The following is a 23169-nucleotide window of genomic DNA, read 5'->3' on the forward strand; positions in this document are numbered from 1 at the left end:
GGAAGTAAGATTTCTGGATCTCTGAGGCTCCGCCTTTCTCTTCTTGTGTGTGCCGCCCATTTCATGACGTCAATCTAGAGACAGCTTCAGCAGCGTGTCTGTGTTTTGTTCACGAAAACAAACAGCATTTGAACTTTTGCAAAGATGGATGTGTATATTGTGCATAGAAAATGACATTTTTTAGCCGATCCTCAGTGTGTGTGTGGGTTATCCTGGGGGCGGAGCTGGCAGTTCAGACTCTTCCGAGAAGGGGCTGTTCTTCACTGGTCTGTGTCATGATGTGATAACCTGCTCTTTTTCGTGGGTTGGGGGGGCTGGTGCTCAGAGCGCAGGTTTTTAGAGGAATACTCAGAAATACAAGAGTGGATCACAATACCACTTTGGGATTGTTTTTTTGTGAGAAATGAACATTATAACACACTTAAAAGCTCAAAAACAGTCCACATGAGATTAGATTAGATTATACTAGATTAGATTAGATTAGATTAGATTAGATTAGATTAGATTAGATTAGATTAGATTAGATTAGATTAGATTAGATTAGATTAGATTAGATTCACTTTATTCATCCCACAATGGGGATGAAAATCTTCATCCCCATTATCTTCAGCAGCAAAAAAAGACATTCAGAAATTCAAACAGCAAAAGAATTGGCATACCCAGAGGATAAAGTGACCTTCAGAACAACATTATAGATAAGTAACATTATAAAACAACATTATAGATACCCGAATGACAATGAAAATTAAATTTAAACAAAAATAACTAAGTAAAAATACACAGCAGAAGAAACCATTAAAGAATAAAATACAACTGAAAAACAACGACAAGAACAGTTTGTAAAAATAAATCAAATGAGTGAATGAAAAAAACAAAAAAAAAAACAACAAACACCAGAGGGTCCGTGGAGTGTCACTGTAACACGGTGTTGTACAGTCTGATGGTTGGGGGGAGGAATGACCTGCAGTAGCTCCTTCTTGCACTGTGGGGGTAACAGATTCGTGCTGAAAGAGCTGGTCAGTGCCGTTGGTGCAGGGGGTGGGAGGGGGTGTCCATGATGGATGTTAGCTTAGCCAACATCCTCCTGTCCGCCACCTCCTCCATGGACTCTAGTGTGCAGCTCAGGACAGAGCCAGCCTCCTTAACCAGTTTAAGCCTCCTCCTGTCTCTGCCTGCATTGCCCCCCGCGCAGCACACAACTCCATAATGTTTCCCTGAAAAGTTACTTCTGTTTTAAAGAGCCACTCCAATGAAAATGGTGTTTTCTTCAACATTCAGAAACTTTTAGCATTTTCTCATGATTGAGGTCATATATTAAGACAAATAAAATAGCATTTCTGAGTATTTCTTTATTTAAATTGTGAAGAATGAGGAGCAGACCTAAAAAATGCAGTTTGAAAATGCTTGTAGTTCTTATGGTCTCCCTGCTCTGCTCCATTCTGATGCACCCACTGCAGACAAACAGATCCATGAACTTCTTTGTTTCCTAGTCTGAGCTGGAATCTGGATCAACGCTGTACGCATGGATAGCTGCCATATTGCTTTTTACTTGTAGCAAGCAAAATAATCATGAAACAAAACCTTTTCTTAGATATGAATTTTAGACATTCTTCTACATTATACAGGAAGGTAGCCGTCTATCATCCACAGACATGTGCTCCTGTGCAGCACCTTACCATGGTGTACCCTGATCTGCTCCACCCCTCACCTCCATCTGTAAGCCTCCATCAGCTGCAGACATGCGCTTGTTTTCTGACCACAGAAACCAGCAATGGCAGCTGCGGTAGCCTCATCTGGACCTCTGTGCTGGCTGAACATTGCTCACTGGAACTGCTTCATATGTCCTCTGATAAATTCACATTAGCTTCCATCTCCATCCTCCTCTGTGTTCCCAGTCCAACTCTTCCTCCATCAGGGAATTCACTTCTTGATCTCATCCTTTCATCTGTCCATTATTAGCATTTCTGTGTTCCGTTAATCCCAGCAGACTGACTGCTATCATCACTCTTGGCCCAAGTCCTCCCATTATCTGATCAGAGCACTCTGGAGTGATCCAATATAAAAGCTCACTCATGTTTTATTAAATGAAGCGGATGGTCAGGCCAAGCTTCTTCTCCATCTTTCTGTGTCTTTCCAGAAAACTATCAAACAGCAGAACTGACTCTTATTCTGTTCATTAGAAAGATGTTCATGAAAAAGTGGCTTTAAAACATGACAACATAGTGACCAGTCTGTTGAAGCATCTTTTATTCAGCTCCTGAAACTGGACCGCCATAAGCCTCTTGTCACAAAAACAGGCAGACAGCTGGATCCAAATGCAGCAGGTTTGTTAGCTCTTTTAGCCCACAAAGCTAAATAAGGGTCAGGCAGGCAGGGATCAATAACAGGCATAAGATCATCAGAGAAGAGACAGGATGGTCAGGATCCAAGCGAAAGTTGCGGCAGGCAAACAGAGTGAGAAACAGAAGATCAGGTCCAAAAGCAACACTCAGCAATGAAGGCGGAGTGAAACAAACAATACTTCACACTGAGTAAGGCTCCGTGCAGAGCTTAAGTGGACTATGATTGACTGAGTGAATGAGAGTCAGGTGTGTGGCACCCAGGAAGTGCATACTGGGGTTGCTGGGAGATGAAGTCCATTCAGTACCCTGAAGATGGTTCCTGCTGGTGACCAGAGGGGGAGACGGAGCTCAGACGTCTGACACCTCCGGTTTATCCCTTGTGCTATCTTAGATGACCCCACCCTTACGTTGACGTGTTCTCCCTACCATGACAAAGGTGGATAAAGAGAGAAAGATTACATGTAATCCATGGACACCAGAGAAGATCACAAATCATTGAAGAAAAAATGTTCAGAGCACTGTCTACTGGGTCTAAATGACCCACTCCCAATGTTAAAGTGCCTAGAATAGCACATGGGTTACTTGAACCTACAGACACACACAACTTAAAAGGAAAAGTTTTGAGTTTGAGTTTGAATAAAAACTATTTCCAACAGCCCTGCCTCCCATGTCAGGAGAAAAGCTGAATCAAACACCAGTTACAGGCTTCTGAGTGTATGCAGGGTCACAGTCTGAGCCAGCAACTGCATGCATCTTCCATCTGGTCATTTCTAATGGGGTAAACCTCAAGAGAGACTCCTGCAACAGCTTAGAGACCACAGTGAGGAGGAAAGCTGCAGAAGGTCAATTTTGAAGCAGTGAAGCAGCTTTCTTTTGCACCAACAGGCCAAAAGGTTTCCTGCTGACCATGTTCTTTTCTATAAAGGAACACACACAAACTTAACACATCAAAGATTATTTTCCACATAAAATGACTCTGGATTCAGGCGCCAGTGTGTTTCTCCCGTAAAAAAAATATTTTCCCGATGAGCATAGAGGCTCCTGTAGGTCAGCCAGCTCGGCTCGGCTCAGAAAAGGTCTGTCAGAAAGGTTCAGGACGGTGACTCCGAATCTAGAAGGTCTGGAGGGCGCAGATGGGTTGTTGCACGGCTTTTTGCACCCAGGTTTGACCTTTTACCCATAAAACCACAGTCCTGTGTGATGACAGACTCCTCGAGGACTCTGATGTGTGTCACATCCCTCATCTTCCTCAGCTTCATCACCACCGACTGCATGATTTTTTAGTTAAAAGAGATTCAGCTCATTCATTCATTATTCATTTTGTTCTTCTTTTCTTCATGTAAAGAAATCAGAGCAGAATGATCTTGATCCCCAAACATAGAATCCCTATTGTTTTCATATGTATTGTTCCACTAACACAAAGGAGAATGTTTGTGATCACATTTAACATCTGATCCACTCCTGTTACCCAGACTGAAGCAGAAAACACGGTGAAGAACTGAGCTATTAAGCAAAAGCAAACACAAGAAGGTCATTTTACTTAATTTACACTAACAGGAGTCACAGAACTGGGTTTCCTTCATCCTCATTTGCACATGAAAAGTCATGATAACCTTTCGAATGTATTGGTACTAAGGAATAACGTTGGTTTTAGATACAGCTATGGGCTTGGTTTCTATTATATGTGGATGTGGAACTAGCCTGCATGGATGTGGTTAACCACTGATAAAACATGACGCTTTGAGTGGTTCTACGTTTAAAACCAGTAATGTGCTCTGACGGTCCTATTGTGCATAAAGAAGCCAAGGAAAGATGGATAAATCTTCAAAAGGCATCAGATTACAGATGAGACATTCTTGTAATATGTCAATCAATGAGGCCATCATTTACCCTTTCAAAATAACAGAAAACAAAATAATGGCGTGTGCAAAAGCAGCTCACAGGATTGTGAGAAAAGCAAATGTAAACCCACGTTTGACTGCAGGATCCTTCCAGAAAGACCTGCAGACTCTGGAGTTTTGCTACACTGTTCTACTGTAAATAAATACTTACATGGTCTTCATGGAAGCGTCATCAAAAGAAAACCTCTTTTACATCATTATCACAAAATTCATTGTTTGAAGTTTGCAAATGAACATATGAAAAAGCCTAATACATTTTGGAAAAATGTTCTGTGAACCAACAAGGTTATGATGGCACATTTTGGCAGGAATGAGTAAAGGTACGTTTAAAGAACAAAGGGCTCAGAGTTTAATGAAAAGAGCCTTTGTTCAACTGTTAAGCATGGGGGTGGAGCAATCATGCCCTGGGGTTGTATTGCAGCCAGTGGCACAGGAAATATTTCACAAGTAGAAGGAAGAATGGATTCAACATTTCAGCAAATTTTGGACACTAACTTGATGGCATCTGTGAAAAAAGCTAAATTTGAAGAGAGGATGGCTTCTACAAATGGATAATGACCTTAACCGCACCTCCAAATCCACATTGGCACACCTTAGGAGGCAGAAACTGAATGTTTGGCCATGGCCTTCCCAATCATACGGCCTCAACATCATTGAAATTCTATGGATAGACTCATAGTCTCATAGAACCTCACAAGTCACAAGTAAGGCAAGTCTAGAGAAGCCAGCTTAATGGCAAGAACGAGACCCGGGCAATAAACAGCTATGCACTGCCAGCTTTCAGATATTCTGAATATAATTTATAAATAATAAGATGGCCAAAGAAAGAGGTAAAAACCACAGATGTTAAGACACGAAAGCTCCTCACCATGCATGGAGGGTTACATCCAAAATCCAGCACCCTGAGACTGTATGCTAGCCGCAAGGAAGGAGGCCGAGGACTAGTGAGCGTAGAAGCCACTATCCAGGATGAAACATCCAAGATGCTTGAGTACATCAAGCTCAAGGCCCCAACTGACAGTGTGCTCACAATGGAGAGTGTGCTTGCACAATGGAGAGCAGAGGATACAGTGCTGGAGGACAGATCCTCATGGGAGGACAAACCCCTGCATGGGATGTACCACCGGACCATAACTGAAGTGGCTGATATCAAGAAGTCCTACCAATGGCTAGAAAGGGCTGGCCTACAGGACAGCACTGAAGCACTCATCCTGGCAGCTCAGGAACAAGCCCTGAGCACCAGAGCGATAGAAGCTCAGATCTACCACACCAGACAAGACCCAAGGTGTAGATCTACCACACCAGACAAGACCCAAGGTGTAGATCTACCAGACGAGACCCAAGGTGTAGATCTACCACACCAGACAAGACCCAAGGTGTAGGCTGTGCAAAGAGGCGCCTGAAACAATCCAGCACATAACTGCAGGGTGTAAGATGCTGGCAGGGAAAGCATACATGGAGCGCCACAATCAAGTGGCTGGAATAATATACAGGAACATGTGTGCAGAATATGGACTGGAAACCCCAAGGTCAAAATGGGAAACACCTCTGAAGGTGGTAGAGAATGAGAGGGCAAAGAACCAACCAGACATTGTAGTGGTGGATAAAGAACAGAGGAAAGCCGTTGTGGTGGTTGTGGCAGTGCCAAGCGATGGGAACATCAGGAAGAAGGAACATGAGAAACTGGAGAAATACCAGGGACTCAGAGAAGAACTGGAGAAAGCCTGGAAAGTGAAGGTGACAGTGGTGCCTGTGGTAATTGGAGCACTCGAGGCACCCCCCAAGCTGGAGGAGTGGCTACAACAGATACCTGGAAAGACCTCAGACCTTCTCAGTCCAGAAAAGCGCAGTGCTAGGAACAGCTAAGATACTGCAGGACCCTCAAGCTTTGCCTCTGGTAGAGGACCCGAGCTTGGAGGAGAAACTGCCTGTGGATGGTGAGAGGGGAGTTTAAGTTTAATAAATGCTATACAGGCATTCTAAAACAGACATACACTCTTACCCACACATGCTGGTCTAACCTTTACTTGTAAATAAAGTCTATACGCCTCTCCTCCTGAGTGAAAATCCTCCTCATCTTCTTTTAGATTCAGAAGTCTCTCAGTCTCAGTGTGTTGGTCCGACATTGATCATTGATTTTTTATTAATTCACGTTTTGATTGTAGGTCCAACTCTGAGACTTTTTTAATGATATTACATCCCCCATTTTTACAATCAGTCAGAGCAAAAACATTTTTTTAATGATTGAACTTTTAAATAACTGTAGAACAAATGCAAGCTCACAAGTGCCCACTAAGTTGAGGTAGACCTGCTGCCTCTTTTCAGTGTGGCTTTATGTTATCTGAACACTAAATAATTGACAAACACAATAGATATTCAATAGAAAGGGAGAAAATCAAATAGAAATGTCTAGAATGTATAAGACCTTTTAATAAAGCATTATATTATTAGCATACTCTGGGTAAGCTAAAGGCACATGCTCAACCCAGTTTTCATAGGATTGCACAACCTGCCATTGGGCCGAGCTCGGTGCTGATTCACCTCACAGCCTGTGCTGTAAAATATACAAAATACAGAGATTTTGAGGATAGAAATGCAGGAAAATATAGTCATACATTTAAATTGCAGTTGAGCACAGATTAGACAACATTTAATTTATTAGTAGTACACATTTTATGGTGACAGTGAGGCAGACAGGGCACTGCCTCACCTGTGTCCCCTGACAGCATTTCCCCACTTTTAACAGAAGGCAACTAAAAATGTTGGTTGAAATATTTTTGTGATTTTTATGGCTCCCTCTTTTGATAAATACACATTTTTAATTGTTTAAATGTAAAAGGGTTTTCTTATCTACAGTTTCTTTTTGAAAAGATAACAAGACAGTTTTGCCAGGTAAAGACCCACTCCAATGCATTTTTCTCATGATGGACATAGATAGAAGTATCTAGCATAAAACTGCATTTTTGAGTATTTCTATGTCTAAATCATTGTGAATCAGGAGCAGATAAAAAAATGCAGTTTGAAAAAGCTTTCTTTTGTAACACAGCAAGTGCAATGGACGGGCCAAAGTCTTCCTGCTCTGCTCCATTCTGATCGTCCTCTGTCAGACAAACAGATCCATGAACGTCTTTGTTTTCCTGGTCTGAGCTAGAATCTGGATCTAAACGGTACGGCTGGATAGATCTGATAATGCTCACCATTTTGTTGCTTTGTATGGAGCCCGTGACCTGACATGAGTAAAAACAATAATTTATTTGTTCCTCTGAAATAATAGTTCATTCTTACAAAATAATTAATTTATGTGATAAGTCATTCATAAACACGGTTTTGAGCAATACTTGGATTTGCAGCAGATACTTTCGCATTTCTGTCTGTGTGGATCTCATTGCAACACATGGAAGACCCAGAGGATGTTTAGAGTTTTTTTTATTTTTAAATCTCTACAAAAGCATCGGTAATCACGTCTCCATGTCTGGGTTCATTCACATCCTCCATCATGCCGTTAAGCCGCTTTCTGCCGCTTCCGTGTCTCTGTGACCCACATTAATTCAAGAGGGGAAAAATAAAAACAAAATCCAACTAGGGCGGGGGTCGGCAACCCATGCGGCTCTTTGGCGCTGCCCTAGTGGCTCCTTGGAGCATTTTCAAAAATGTTTGAAAATGTAAAAAGATGGGGGAGAGAAATATTTTTTTTGTTTTAATATGGTTTCTGTAGGAGGAAAAACAAGACACAAATATTCTTAACGTTTACCAATGCTGTAAGAATGTGGAGAATAAAAATTGTAACGCTCAGCAGGTACGTCACTTGCAGCGGGAAATCCGGGAGCCAAGCTGTCAGCAAGTTGAGCTGTCAATCAATCAAGTCTCCAGGCGCCGCAAATGCTTGAAGTTGTTTTGTCATTCAAGCGCAAGCTGACTGTCATGGGGCACGTCACGCACTCCATTTTATTGTTTTTTTGATCAAATCCTCAAAATAAAAATGACATCAAAAATCGGATTTCTTTATTACATTTCTTTAATTTTATCAAAGCATTGAAACATAATTCATTAATATTGTAATGAAGTTAAACTTCCACAACAGAGCAGTCACGTGACGCGTCGTTTTCCACAGAATGCACTGCAGGGCAAATAAACATTTACTCGTTAATAATACTCATTATGTATTTGAAGCAGCTTAGTCATTTTGATAGCAGGCTAATATAGCTAATATAGATACACATTGCATGTGTTGCCTTCATTGTAAGGCTTAAATAGGGCTTTAATTATTTGGCGGCTCCACAACTCAGGCTAATTTGTCCTGCGGCTCTGCAGAAACTATGTCCCAGAAAACGACTGTTTTTTTTACTTTGGTCTGGAACGCTTTGAAAATAGATCAAGAGATGATCGGAGTGGGATTTGAATGTCCAAATCTGCCTGCAGATCCACATCATCCTGAAATTGAAACTTTTTTTTCTTCATTAATGCCGCAATTTTCACTTTTTCACATCAAGTCATGTTTAAAACTTTCCCTCCTTTGTGCAGCTGATCTTGAAACAACAGGTTTTGTCTGCTGTGTTTTTATCGTTTACATTTTTTCTTTGAGTCGATTTTTGAGTGGTTGTGGTTTTGTTCTTCAAAGAGTCATAGGGGATTCATAACCACATCTGTCATAACTCACTGCAAATGACTTTGCAGGATTTTCTCTTTTATTTTGTTTTTCATCAAACAGATTTGTGAGTGTTTGGATTTTAATAAGCAAGCATTTGTTTCAGCTAGAAGATGCATTATTCAAAACCTTCTTGCTGTGTTTGTAAAGTGCACCTTTGTAGGGTGCTTCCATAATTATTTCCCAGGATTCCCTGTATTACAGAATTGAGGTGTGCCTTCTGGATGAAGCAGGAATACCTTTGGATTCTCAGAAATCAGATATACTTTTATTTTCATAATTTGGACACAATTTAAAGTGAAATAAAGCAATGCCATGGGAAATGTATCATCTGTCCTGGCATGTCAAGACTTTCCTATTTCCGAAAGCAACCCCCCCCCCCCCCCCCCCCCCGCATGAATGTGTGTGTGCAGTTTGCTTCACCTCCCTGCTGTTGTTGGATCTTACCGTCCTCTCCTTCGAAAAAATGTTCTTCATTTCCTGAAGTAACCACAAAAAACACCAAGAAATTAAGAAAGTAGCCTTTGACTGAATATGGAAGTAATGGTGTTAAATCTCCAAAGAACACAGTAGAAAAGCTTCACTGGGCTTCAGTGCGAGTGAAGGAAAATAAAGTGCAAAGAATTCTGTAAAAACAGCAGATATGAGCATCAGCTGACACAAACCAAATCTTCTCTGGTGTCAAAGTCCATGCTAAAGCAGACATCAGCCATGATGCAGATGCCACTGCTGCTAGTGGTGATTCATCATCAACAACAATAAAACGTCACTCTCTAAATTCCTGCAGTTCACAAGGCAGTGTCCCAAAATTTTTCTTGGGATGAAGCTTTGTTTAGCCGGCCATCAGTCACTGCCAGTGCATCAGCTGCTGGAAATCTAAAGGTTTTGAACGAAACACTTCTGATTGACACAAAGCTCAGAGAGGACCATCACCCAGGTTAGCACTTGGAGGCTCTTCAGGGTCTTTTTTGGTTGTGAGACTAAACATATCAATTCAGTTTTGTAATGAAAGCCTTTCAGATGTGCAGGAAACTCAAGTAACATGAGGTTTAGTGTTCATGTGGATCAGAAACACACCAACACAGAGGAATTTGAAGACTTTTACAGTTTGAAACAGTCAACAATATGAGTTTGTGTTGGGGACACACACTTTCTCTCTCCCAGGTCTGCGGTCAGAACCAAAGCTTTTCTTTATAAAACCCCAGGTGTGTGTGAAACCAGACATAGATGGCCTTTTGTGAGGCCCAGGAGATTTTTCAGGTCTCCTTCTGTCCCTCTTGAAGGAAATCTTTGAGTTTCTTTCCCCTGCAGAGGAGCAGCAGCTTAACAGGTGTTTTAGTCCGACTGCAGCTAATCTGTTTTCCACAGACATTTAGTTTGGTTCAGGTTGTTTTTTAAGTTTGGTTCAGATTTTTTACTTCAGTTTGGTTTGGTTTAGGTTGGTTTGATGTGGTTTAGTTTTCTACAGTTTAGAACAGTGTAGTTCGATTTTGTTCAGTTTTGGTTTGATATGATGTAGTTCAGTCCTCAGTTCAGTTTGCCTTGACCTGGTTTGACTTGACTTGACTCAGCTTGGTTTGGTCTGGTTTGGTGCAGTTCAGTTCAGTTAAGTCCAGTTTGGTTTGGTTTACTTCTATATGGCTTAGTTCAGTGTGGTTTGGTTTTCTTTGGCTCGGCTTGCCTCCATTGGATTTATTTCAGTTCTGTTCGGTTTGGTCCGGTTCACTTTGCAGTGGCTGAGGATGGCTGGTTTTGGCTCGGCAGAAGTGCTGCTGCTACCGTTCCTTCTGGGAAGAGCTTGGAAAGACGGATGCAGACTGCGTATGGAGGGTCTGCTGTCAAAGCTGAGCAGCTTTCAGAAAATGTGTCTGAGTATGAAGAACATTTGAATATGGGGGCGCTGTGGGATGTTTGCAGAGCTTCAGTGGAGATTCATTTGTACTGTTGAAAGAAAGACAAGGAGGAACACTCCTTAGAGGTCCAGTCAGCCTCTTCTGCTGCTATTGTGGGGATGAAGAGGTTGTAGTGACTCCCTCATGCATCATAAGGAAGAGATGCTGCTGAACAGCTGAGAGATGCTGCTAAAGGATGGTGTTTTTCATCCCATCCTCTTGCAGTCACACATTGGAGTCAGAACAGAAGATATTCCAAAAATGAGGGTTTGTCCTCTTATTGTCCTCCTGCAAAAAAAAGAGCAAATGTGTTCAGCACAATGCTAAACTTCCTTCATCCAAGCCTGACTATTCTTCTAATTTTCTCTTTCCTAATTGTTCACTTCAGTGAGCTGATCTTAGTTCTCAAGGTTTTTATGTCCTATGATTCTTCATCACCAGAGGGATTCTTGGAGATGATTTACCAAAGTTTGAAATGAAATTGAACAAATAAGAACTAATTGCTAATAAGAACTTGTCGTTGATTGAAATTGTATTGAGGGGGCAGTAAAAGCAGTGTTTTTTGTTGGTGTTTGTGAGGCGGGCAGATTCCCTCTACCTGCTATACCATGCCGGTGTCTGGGGGCCCTGGTTACTGCTGCCGCTTGGCGGGGGTCTCGGTCTCACACACAGGCTTATACATCCTGTCCCAAAACATAGATTGTTCAAATTTGGACATGCCTCTTGAAGTTTATTTATTAAAATAAAATAGAACTTTTTAGAATGTTAATGATTCTATAACGGCAAAATTATCTTGATATTGTCGCTCCGTTGGCAATTTGTCGGTGCCAGGCGTCAACAGCTGATCATGTAAACCAATGGTCTCCAACCCCCGGGCTGAGGACCGGTACCGGCCCGTGAGTCAATTGGCACCAGGCCGCAGAAGAAATTTATGCCTGGTTCTTTTTTTTTTCGCTTTTAAGTTTCGACAATCTTTTACTCTAAAAGATCTCTTATTTTGAAAAATGTCAGGATTCTGGGCGGACATTCCCAGTAGTCTCTCCAGTTACGCTGTAGAGACTCAACGCCTCAGGGTCAGACTGCTGCTCCCACAACCTGGTCCTGGATGAGCACAGGAAGATGACTGGATAGAATTTTAAAGTGCATAATGCATTTTCATTTTGCAAGCATGAATTACATATTAAAATGTCAATTGTCAATCTCAAATTATGAAATCCATCCATCCATTTCCTTAACACACTATGATATGTGCACTAGACAGTTATGTCAATTTATTTTGCTTTATTCATTCATCACGCCTTAAAAAGGCGCATGTGGCTAAGGTTAACATCCAGTTATCAGCACACTCTTTGACGTTAAAGGGAAAATCTTCATCACAAAGTCTGAATTTAAACCATTATACATGGGGGGCCAACAATGGGCAAACACAGGGTACAGCCTGAATAGGTCACACACCCACACACACTCACGCATGCACACCTAGGGACACTTTAAAGTCACCAGTTAACCTATGAAGCATGTTTTTGGACTGTGGCAGGAAGCCTGAGTGCCCAGAAAAAACCCACGCAAACTCCACACAGAAAGGTCCCAACCGAGATTCAAACCAGAGAGCCAACCACTGCACCGCTGTGCAACACTCAAATTATATTAACAAATTGCAAATTGAATTGTATTTTACTTTGAATTATATAGCTAAAATGTCCATATTTGTTTGTAAACATATTTAATTTACACTTGATTATCTTGCCAAAAAATAGAAAGAATCTGGAAAACTTCACTGATCAGTCCCAGGTATTCATCTGTGAGTCACACTGGTGGAGGTTTTGGATAAAGATGATCTGGATCCATTTTAGGTCAGTGAAAGAGTTTTGAAGTCTCTCTGTCTTGCTGAAAATGTGTTGGTTATTCCTTACAAAGAAACAAATTCACACAAAAACAAATGACGATCATCAGTAAATATTCATTGTAGCACATCTGGTTCACCTTTGACTCATACAATCAATAAACAAAATGTATGTCAGTCTAATCAATCAGTCCCCAAACTGTCCCATGCAGGTTTGGTCCTGGTCTGATCCAGCTCTGGTCTCCTATAACAGTCCCTTCCTCCATGAGATCGGAAGCTTGTCAAATAAAGTATTGTCCAAATGTCTAAGTAACATTTCAGTTTGAAACCCAGGTGGGCTCATCTTTCTGACAAACACTTCTTGACTGCTCCCTCCTGTTCATAAAACTGACCCCGCTGATGCAGTGCAAAACATTGTGGTCTGACCACACCCACATGTTCTGACAACAGAGCTTTCTGTGGATAAGGTCCAGAATAACATGCATATTCGGTCAGACCAGCAGAGATGTTTCTTTCCAAAAGCAAGTCCCATCGATGGGACAGTAGATCCTGTGAGCCCATCCTTTTCTGTTTGCAACTTCAATATTTAAAAAGTCATTATCGTTCTCATCCACCAATCAAGCTGAATCATTTTCAGCGACAGACTGCAAACCAAAGCAGTTCAGCGGCAGCCAGCAGAGCCCCCCTACCCTCTAAGCTCCAGAGGAATTTGATGTATGCTTTCATTGGACCCTCCTCTGCATGGAGGAAAGTTAATTAATCCCTGAGCTCTTTCAAGCAAAAGTTTGTTGATGTGTTGTAAACAAGCTGGCGTTGACTTTGTTTCTTAAATGCTGCTAAACTGGAAATGAAAGTGAGAAACCTGGCTCATTAAAGGAGTTGTGGTCACAGTGGACAGCATGGGTGAAAGCCAGACATCAGCTGGCATCCTCACAGAGGAGGAGCTCTGCAGAGCCATCATTAATCACGACCTGTTGTTGCATGAACACTGGTCTTTTCTTATCTAATGAGGATCTTTGCTGCTCTCTGGATCATTACTTTCTTCTCTGTAGAAATACAGTACTTTAATGGAAGCCCCTTGAGAGCTCCTCAGAAGGTAGAGCCTGGCCCCGTCTGCAGAGCAGAGACCTGAATGATCACAGGATGTCTTCCAGGTTTACGTGCAGGAACACTGAACACCTTTAACCACTGACACTCTTTCTCCCCAGAGTCTAATGTCAGTCCTCCTGTTTCCTCTGATAGTCAAGACCAATTGACTGATTGAAAACGAGACATGCAACAGTAGTTTGAACCTTTTCAATCTGGTTTCCGTCCCCTTCATAGCACAGAATCTGCCCTACTAAAAACCTATCTGTTTAAGCTTGCATTTCCGGAACACAATTTCACATTTTCTGTCAGCTGATTTTACTAATGAATCCAATTTATTTATTGTTTTAACATGTTGTGATTTTATTGTGTTTTACCTCTAACTTTGTACGGTGACCTTGGGTGTTTTGAAAGGCGCTTTTAAATAAAATGTATTATTATTATTATAGTTTGGGTTATCTGCAGAGGTTTGATGCTGTGGAAAATAAAATCATTGCTGGAATCAGATTCTGAGGAAGAAGACAAGGAGCTTTGAGAAATTCTGATCTTGTGATGATAGAGGACGGAGCTGCATGCCATAGGAAGGAAAGGATATTGTATGCTTTCTGTAAAGTTCTGTTGATGGATGACAAAGACCCCCAGACATCTTTTAGACAGCCACTGTGGTGGGAAGGTTTGAAGGACTATGATGTTCATTCAAAAAAAAAACTGTTCTATGAACCCCCAAAAGATGGCAGCAGCACTATCATCACACTCCAAAGCCCCGCCCCCTGTGTCTCTGCAGCACTGCAGTAAATGCTGTTAGCAGGCCAGCAGTCCTTCAACTGGGTAATTTTGTATTCAAATATTGGATTTTACAACAAACACTGTGGTGTTGCCATTTACAGTTTACTTAATGTGAATTTTAAAACTGTACATTTGGCTCTTATTTCAGAGGCACAAAAACTGATCCATACTTTCAACTCAGTTTCACCTTCTTTTGAATTCTGTCTGCGGCCGCTGAGCATTTGGGAAAATCTGTGTTCCAAAACACCACAAGCATTCAGAAAGTGTGGCTTTGAGAGAAGCGAATCCCCAAAACACCCAGATGGGAGGGAAGAAGAAAAGTGTCTCCAGTCTTTCCTCAGAATAGCATGCAGGCAAAAGACTAGACTAGCAGGAATGAGACAGTTCTCAAACTCTAGATCATAGTCATAGGTGCAGTTCTCATCTTAACCCTTGTGCTATCCTAGGCACTTTAACGTTGGGAGTTGGGTCATCTAGACCCACTAGACAGTGCTCTGAACCTTTTTTCTTCAGTGATTTGTGATCTTCACTGGTGTCCATGGATTACATGAAAGGAGGTGGGGAGAACACGTTAATGTAAGGATCGGGTCATCTGGACCCCATAGGATAGCACAACCCAGAACCAGGGTTTCTCTCACTAGACAGACAGAAAGAAAGCTGAAAAAAGCTCATGAAGGTCACATCTTTGTTGATTTATAGTGTTTTCGTGTTCGAACTATCAACCAATCAGAGATGGAGAAACTATGAGGTCATGTGACCTGTTGCTTTTTTTTTGGGGGGGGGGTAATTTTCAGATCTGCATTACGGTGGCCCATCAACAAATCAGTCGACCCAAAAACATTTCAAAGTTCACTTTAAAGGAACCTAAAAAGGCAAAGCAAATATTTACAAAACAGCATTTAATTTAAAAAAAGAAAATTACATTCCAGAAACCAAAACAAATGAGAAACCAGAAAAAGGAGGTACTGTGAGACATCGCTGATTGGATGATGACGTTTGTCCATCATTATAACTAAACCTTATTGTTTGTTTGTGGTAAAATTGACCCATTTACTGTGGGAGCCTTTTGAACGGCCCTGCTCCCAGTGAAACGAGCCTAACTGTTTAGTGAAGAGTCTCCTCTGCTTTGAATTTGTGGTTCTGAAATTCAGAACTGTGTTCTGTTGCCCCCAGGGCAAATGTAGAGTTTGTTGTAGCAGTTTCCATGAAATGGTTAGAGCAGATAGAAAGTCTTCTGCAGGACAGAACAGGACACAATAACTCCTGAGGCCCCGCCTGCAGAGGCTGTCTCACCCCACCTGCAGGTGACCCCACTGGAGTGCACTCCGATGGAAAATCATGCTGCAGGCAAAGTAAAAGCAGACTTTGTAAAATTGAAAGAAATCCCCAAAGTTCTCCTGACTTGAAACTTATATCCATCGCTACTGACAGGTGAGAAGTCAAGGACAGATACCTAAGTGTGGAATTGTCTGTCAGTAACATTATCTCATCAAAGTTTAAAGAAACCTGGGGGGGGGCTGGTGCCAGTGTTGGTGAGGGACCAGCATGAATAATGGAGGCAACGTTTGATCCTGGCTGGTTAAAGTGAAAACGAAAGCAGGCGTGCAGCTCAGAAGGACGGCACAAAGTCTGTGAGGAGCTGCAATGAAAGTCAGAGAAAGGAAGTCAGAGGGAGAGGGGGAGGGCAGCCCACCTCCTTCCCCTGAGCCAACATCGTCTCTCCTCTGTCAGCTGGTAGAAAGACATTTTTAAACGGACTAAAAATACATTTTTCCAGTTGCTGGATGGCTCAGTTAGCTGCGTGTAGGACTGGTGCTTTCCAGGAGGCACTATGAGCTTCATCCAGTGTGGGTCCTGAGGCCAGACCCTTCATGCTACTGCCTAACTATGTAGTCCCAAGGGGGCCCAAGTCTGGGTCCTCCTGTGCCGGTTCCCAGACCATTTTAAATACCCGGTTGTGTCAGGAAGGGCATCCGGCATAAAATACTGCCAAACCCCCTGTGCCATGATTCGCTATCGCCAACTGAATCTGCCAAAAGGTGAACAACAAAAAACCTTTTCCATGTTTCCTGCTGAAAAGCTTTTCTGAATGCCAAAACTTCCTGTTTCCTGGGAGAAGAAATGTGCTTCAGCGTTTTCCTAAAACATCGCTGTTCCTGCTTCTTTCCTTTAAAACATGTCAAGAATTTGAGCGTGTTTTCTGTAAAGTGAGATGAGTATTTAACTAGCAGGAGAAAGAAGATCACTAAGATGAGGAGGGAAGGAAGAGGGCGCTGTCTTTAAATAGAGATTCAAATTACTGCCCCACATCCAACCTCCAGTCCAAGCAGGACACTTTCAGAGGCCTGTGCTGCAGATCAGATCTGAAGCGGACAGAGAGGATTCTGGGAGTCGGAGGTTATCATCTGATGCAACAGATATGCAAGATATTTTCTCTAAACACTGAATTTTTCAGACTGATATCATGAAATGGAGCAGTGCACCATTTTGTCATATTGGATCTGTTTTTAGTGGTGAGTGCAACAAAGACAGACAACTTTTTTTGCCGCCATACTGTGACCTCAGCTGTGCCAGTCTTGCAGCTGTCTTGCAGGACTCACCCATACAGGGAGGGGAGTCCTGCAAGTGTGTAAGTTTATCAGGTGTGGGAGTGCTGCAGTTTTTTGAGTGTTGAAGGTGTCCAAGTCATGCAAGTGTGTGAGTTCTGCATTAAATTCAGTTAAGAGGCATGGAGAACTAAATGATAAAGAAAAGATCAAGAATAAAGGAGAGGAGGGGAGGAGAAGTACATGAGAATAGAGGTGCAGTGTAAAAGTCTGCAACGTCTTGTAGGTGGGCAAGTGTGGTAAATGGTAAATACTTATATAGCGCCTTTCTTCCTACAAGGACAAAGCGCTTTACAGTCACAGACCTATTCACCCAGTCACACACACATTCACACACACTGGTGAAACACAGGTTCCTGCCTACCACCAGAGGCAAGGTGGGGTGCAGTGTCTTGCCCAAGGACACTTCGACTCATGGGTGTACAAAGCAGGAATTGAACCTGCAACCTTATGATCATGGGTTGACTGCCCTACCGCTGCACCACGGCCGCCCCACATGGCTGTGCAAGAATTAAAGATCCAGCAGTCTGGCAGGCATGTGACTCCTCATTTGTTGGGAAATTGCTCGTTTTCTTATCCTTTTGTCTTTGATCAGCTGACAGTAATAGTAAGATGCAGTCAAAGGCAAACACTGTAACGTCTTGTTTGAAGCTGATAAAACGCCAAACTTACTGGAACCAGTTCAGTTCACACAGTGAACACTCTGTTGTTGGTTGTTGGTTAAACTTGTATAGTGTTTACCTCCTGCAGATAGGCTAGAAGCTTTGTTAAGTTTTGGACATTGATCTGTTAGCGACTCATTACATCATTAGGAAGGCTTCATATGGAGATTCATTAGACCTGGTTTTATGAACACTGTGTTTGCTTTTATTGACTGGTTCTTGTTGTTTATCTTTATTGCCTTAATGTAAAGCATGTCCCCAAACCTCCAATCAATAGCAGAAGGATGGCAGCTTAAAAGAAAAATTCAAACCCAAACACTTTGCCACACAAGCATCATGAACGTGTTTTACTCCTCAATTTTTAGGATAGTACTCTGTAAGAATATGTGATTTCTTCTTTATATTCAGACTACAGAGATGTGGCCACAATGTAAGCTCCCTCCAAACACAAAAAAGCTTTAGAAAAGTCATTTTTAGTTTGTAAATGACACTATACATTAGCATTTGATGATGACAACAACAACAATAATAACAATAATGATAACAACAATAACAATAATAATAATAATAATAATAATAATAATAATAATAATTATAATAATAACAATAATGATAACAATAATAAAATGATAATAACAATAATGATAACAACAACTACAATAATAATAACAACAACAATAACAAAAGCAACAACAACAATAATAATAATGATAATAAGACCAATAATAATAATAGTAATAATAATAATAATAATAACAATAATAATAATAACATTAATAATAACAATAATAAAAACAATAATAATAATAATAATGATAATAACACCAATAATAATAATAATATCAATAACAATAATAATAATAACATTAATAATAACAACAATAATAAAAACAATAATAATAATAATAATAACAATAATAACAACAATAACAACAACAATACTACTAATAATAATAACAATAATAATAATGATGATAACAATAATAACAATGATAATAACAATAATGATAACAACGACTACAACAATAATAACAATAACAACAGCAACAACAATAGTAACAATAGCAACAACGATAATAATAATAATAATAATAATAACACCAATAATAACAATAATAATAATAATAATAATAATAACAATAGTAATAATAACATTAATAATAAAAACAATAATAATTAATAATAATAACAATAATAATAATAACATTAATAATAAAAACAATAATAATAATAATAATAATAATAATAATAATAATAATAATAATAATTATAATAATAACAATAATAGTAATAATAATGATAACAACAATCATAACAACAACAATAAGAATAATAATAACAATAATAACAACAATAACAACAACAATACTACTAATAATAATAACAATAATAATAATGATGATAACAATAATAATAAATCAAATCAAACTTTATTTATAAAATAGCGCTTCTCATGCATTTTGTGCAGCTCGAAGGGCTTTAACATCAAAAACAGATAACACACAACATTACAGTAAAAACCCAACCCACTATTCACCCTTCCCTTCCCACTCCCCTCCATTACAACATATGACCCATGACCCATAACAATGACTATTGACTATGCAAGTTTGAATAAATAAATATATAAATAAATAAATAGATAAATAAGCAAACAAACAAAGAAACAAGTAAGGCTTGGCTCTGCTGTGAGGAAACGGCATTTGGGAATCTCTTCATACCAGGGGCCTGTTTCAGAAAGGAGGTTCGACCAACTCTGAGGTTGAACTTGAACTCTGAGTTGGTCAATCGGGAGATTAACAACTCTGAGTTTTTCTGTTTCAGAGAAGCTGATCCGAGTTAGGTCAATCAACTCTGAGTGGACTGATTCGGAGGTGAGCGTGAGCACCGCGACTATAAGAAGCCATTATCAATGGAGCGCAGATATCACGAGTCACCATGGCAACCGTGAAAAAAAGAGGTCTGCGTATTTTTCGCCAGCTGAACTTGACGTGCTGCTGCAGAGTTACAGTGAATATGAGCACATATTCCAGAAGAAAAGCAACACCGCTGCATCTGCAAAACAGAGACAGTTAGCGTGGTAAAACATAGCTGCTCAAGTTAATGCGCAAGTTTGCATTTAAATCATTGTTATAAAATATTGGCTGTAATAACTTTTTAAATAGCGTACGGTGTGAAATAAAAAATGGTGATATTTAGGTGTACTTTTGAAGTGTTTTTCCTGGTGTAATTGCATGAAATGCTGCATAGTGTACAGAACCAATCTGGGGGGGGGGAATGCATTTAACGTCTGTAATGTTTAGAGGACTTTCTTGTTAACCTTCCCCTCTTGCAAACGTTGGTCAGTTTAATATTAATACATGCAATTGTGTTTTTAAAAGTGAACTTTTGTCTACTGTTGAACCTTTCGCAGCGCGAAGGCTTCTCCTTTCTTTTCTCTCGTCTTTCCGACCGTGGTCAGAAGCGCAGGGGAGATTTCCTTCAGGGCCGAAGGGAATTCTCCTTCGGGGTTCACTTCCCGTTGGAAACCCTCAACCTCCAGAGCGGATTAAGAATGACTCCAAAACAGTTATTCTGAGAATGACACCTTCTCTTTATTTAACTAAGTGCTCCGTCCTCCGAACACACAATATATTCCCCGCACACACCTCTGCTCCGTGCTCACCCCCCCCCCCCCCCATCTGCACCTGCAATCGCCCCTCCCCTTGTCTCTCGTGGCTCGCACCCCGCTCAGCACACACACACTGCAACACTACCCTTGTATTGATCAAGTGGTATAGGTTTATATGGGATTAAGAAAGTAAGCAGTGCTAGCAAATTGTGTTTCCATAAAATAATTGTTACATTAATCTAATTCAATGTCCCTGATTTCATTTTCACGTAGATGCAATCCTGCAGGAATTAAAATAACATGGCAGCAGTTAAAAGTGAAAAAGAAATCGAGTCTTCTCAAAATCCTCGCACGACGTAAATGTAATTCTCTATGAATTAATGCAGCCTCCTCGTCTATTGGGTCATCCAAAAAAGAACAAGCCATTCTTGTCACTTAGACCGTCTCTGTGTGACGGACATGTGGGCAATGAAGGTTAAAGCGAAAAATACCGCTTCGTCTTTAAAAAGGGGAGGGGACCGGCAGAAACTTTGAGTTTGGAGAATAAAACCTGCTCCCGACCAGGTTAGGTTCACAGCATAAATAACCATGGACACTGACTCCGAGTATAAGTTACCTCTCTTTCAGAAACGGGTTTGACTTACTCTGCTTTCTCTGGTTTAACAAACCTCCCATTCTGAAACGGAAAACCCAGGGTTTCCCTGATTTCAGGGTTAACGCACTCAGAGTTTACACTTAACCTCCTTTCTGAAACATGCCCCTGGAGCCAGCTCGGCCATTGGAACATCGCCACAGTGCCCACCCAGACTGGGACAGCAACAGGGTCCACTTCACAGCCGTGAAGCTGCAAAATTAGACCCCAGCTGCCCCAGCAAGGGCGACAACTGCAGCAAAAACCACCGGCCAAGCCCTGGCAGAAAAGAAAAGACCCCCACAAGAAACACTGGGGCTGAAATAATGATAATATACTAATAACAACAACAATAATAAGAACAACAATAATTACAGAAACAACAATAATAATATTAATAATAACAATATTAATAATAATAACAACAATAATAATAATAATAATACCAACAACAATACCAACAACAACAAATAATAATAATAACAATAATGAAAGTAATAATAATAATGATAACAATAATAACAACAACAAAAATAATAAGAACAACAACAATGATAATAATAATAATAACGATAACAACAATAATCACAACAACAATAATAATAATAACAATAATAATGATTAAAATAATGCTAATAATACTGATAACAATAATAATAACCTTAATAATAATAACAATAATAATAACAACAACAAAGACAATAATAATAATAATAACTATAACAAAGACAATGATAATTGTTGTTGTTGTTGTTATTATTATTATTATACATTTTATTCAGAAAGAAATGCACTTTACATTCTGAAAAAAACCTCAAAGCACTACATTATAAAGCAGCAATAAAAGTAGTTTACAAATAAGAAAGAAAAAAGTGCTAAAAAGCATTACTAAAAAGGAACGTCTTTAGCCTTTTTAAAGGTGTCAAAGCTTTGTGGGGGTCTGAGGGATTCTGGGAGGTTGTTCCAGAGTCGAGGACCAGCAGCCTGAAAGGCTGTCTTCCACTGTGGTCAGTCTGGTCCTTGGTTGGTGAAGGCAATGAGTAAAATTTGAGTGCAGGAGTCATGAAGTGGCATGCGGGGGAAAGGAGCTCACCGTGAGTTTGTGATGAATTCTAGAACGGATGGGCAACCGGTGAATTGACTACAGGGCAGGAGGGATGTGGTCAAATTTGGACCCTGACAGCGCAGTTTTGGAGGTGCTGAAGCTTTTCCAGGCTCCTGCCAGGAATCCCAACAAGGAGAGCAGTGCAGTAGTCGAGTTTGGAAGATTCTGCTGGCTAAATGTGCAGTGAGAGGCTGCATGAGCTTCTTCACAGATGAAACTCAGAAGACTAGCAGGACTTCTTCCTGCTTTTTTGTATTCCTTCAGAGCTCATTTTAGACAGTAGTGTTCCAAAGAAGGGATTTTCCGGCAGTTGGTCGTCTTTAGGTGAACCAAACTGGCTGAAGCTCTGAAGTACGTCTACAGGACTGACTAAGAGAAGGCAAATCTTTTAAAGTTCGTCTCTTGTATTTGTTTCGTGGGGAATTTTTGAGTAATTCTAAATATTTCTCAGTTTAATGTAAATGAGAAGTAGACTATGTGACCCCTCCTCTCTGTGTAGGAATCACAAAACATTTTAATCAGGGAGATAACTGACTGTTCACTCAGGCTTTCTGCAGCCTGTGTGACATCACATCAGTGCTCACAAACTGAGATGCCTCTCTTGGGGGTAAAATGCCCAATTTTAGGTCAGTGAAGACGTTCAATCACATTTCAAGACTTAGGGAACTCAAACAGAGTTGCTCTGCAGCTCATTAGTGTTTATTAACAGTGGGACAGATTCACCTGTTCAGGGACCGACGCAACAGCAGGATTCAGGTCATTAGGTTTCAGTTGAGGAACAAATTATGAGTCTATAATACAATTTAAAAGTGAAAACCATGGAAAAATTGAGTTTACTGCTTACTATGGGGAACTCACCTGTTTCTTCAAAGTTAGATTTATGGACTTTACTACCCCGAGTACTGTGAAGGTGGGCAGGATAGGAAGTAAGTTTAACTAAGAAGGAGTACTTGAAAACTGCATCGCTCCTCGTTGTTGGCTCAAATCTACCCTTTGGCTGTAACACCAAATTAATATCCGCTGCACTTCCCCACACCTCACAAGTTCACAGTCTGAAAG

The 23169-nt window shown here is 40.6% G+C and overlaps 1 protein-coding gene across 2 annotated transcripts in view; it reads left to right on the top strand.

Annotated features, from left to right (window-relative positions):
• The window catches only part of plch2a (phospholipase C, eta 2a), a 158891-nt gene that overhangs the window by 25658 nt on the left and 110064 nt on the right, over nt 1-23169 (top strand). The gene's annotated exons all lie outside the window — the stretch shown is intronic.

Source organism: Oryzias latipes, chromosome 7, assembly GCF_053564925.1.
Source record: "Oryzias latipes strain Hd-rR chromosome 7, Olatipes_Hd-rR_3.1".
Classification (NCBI taxonomy): Eukaryota; Metazoa; Chordata; class Actinopteri; order Beloniformes; family Adrianichthyidae; genus Oryzias; species Oryzias latipes.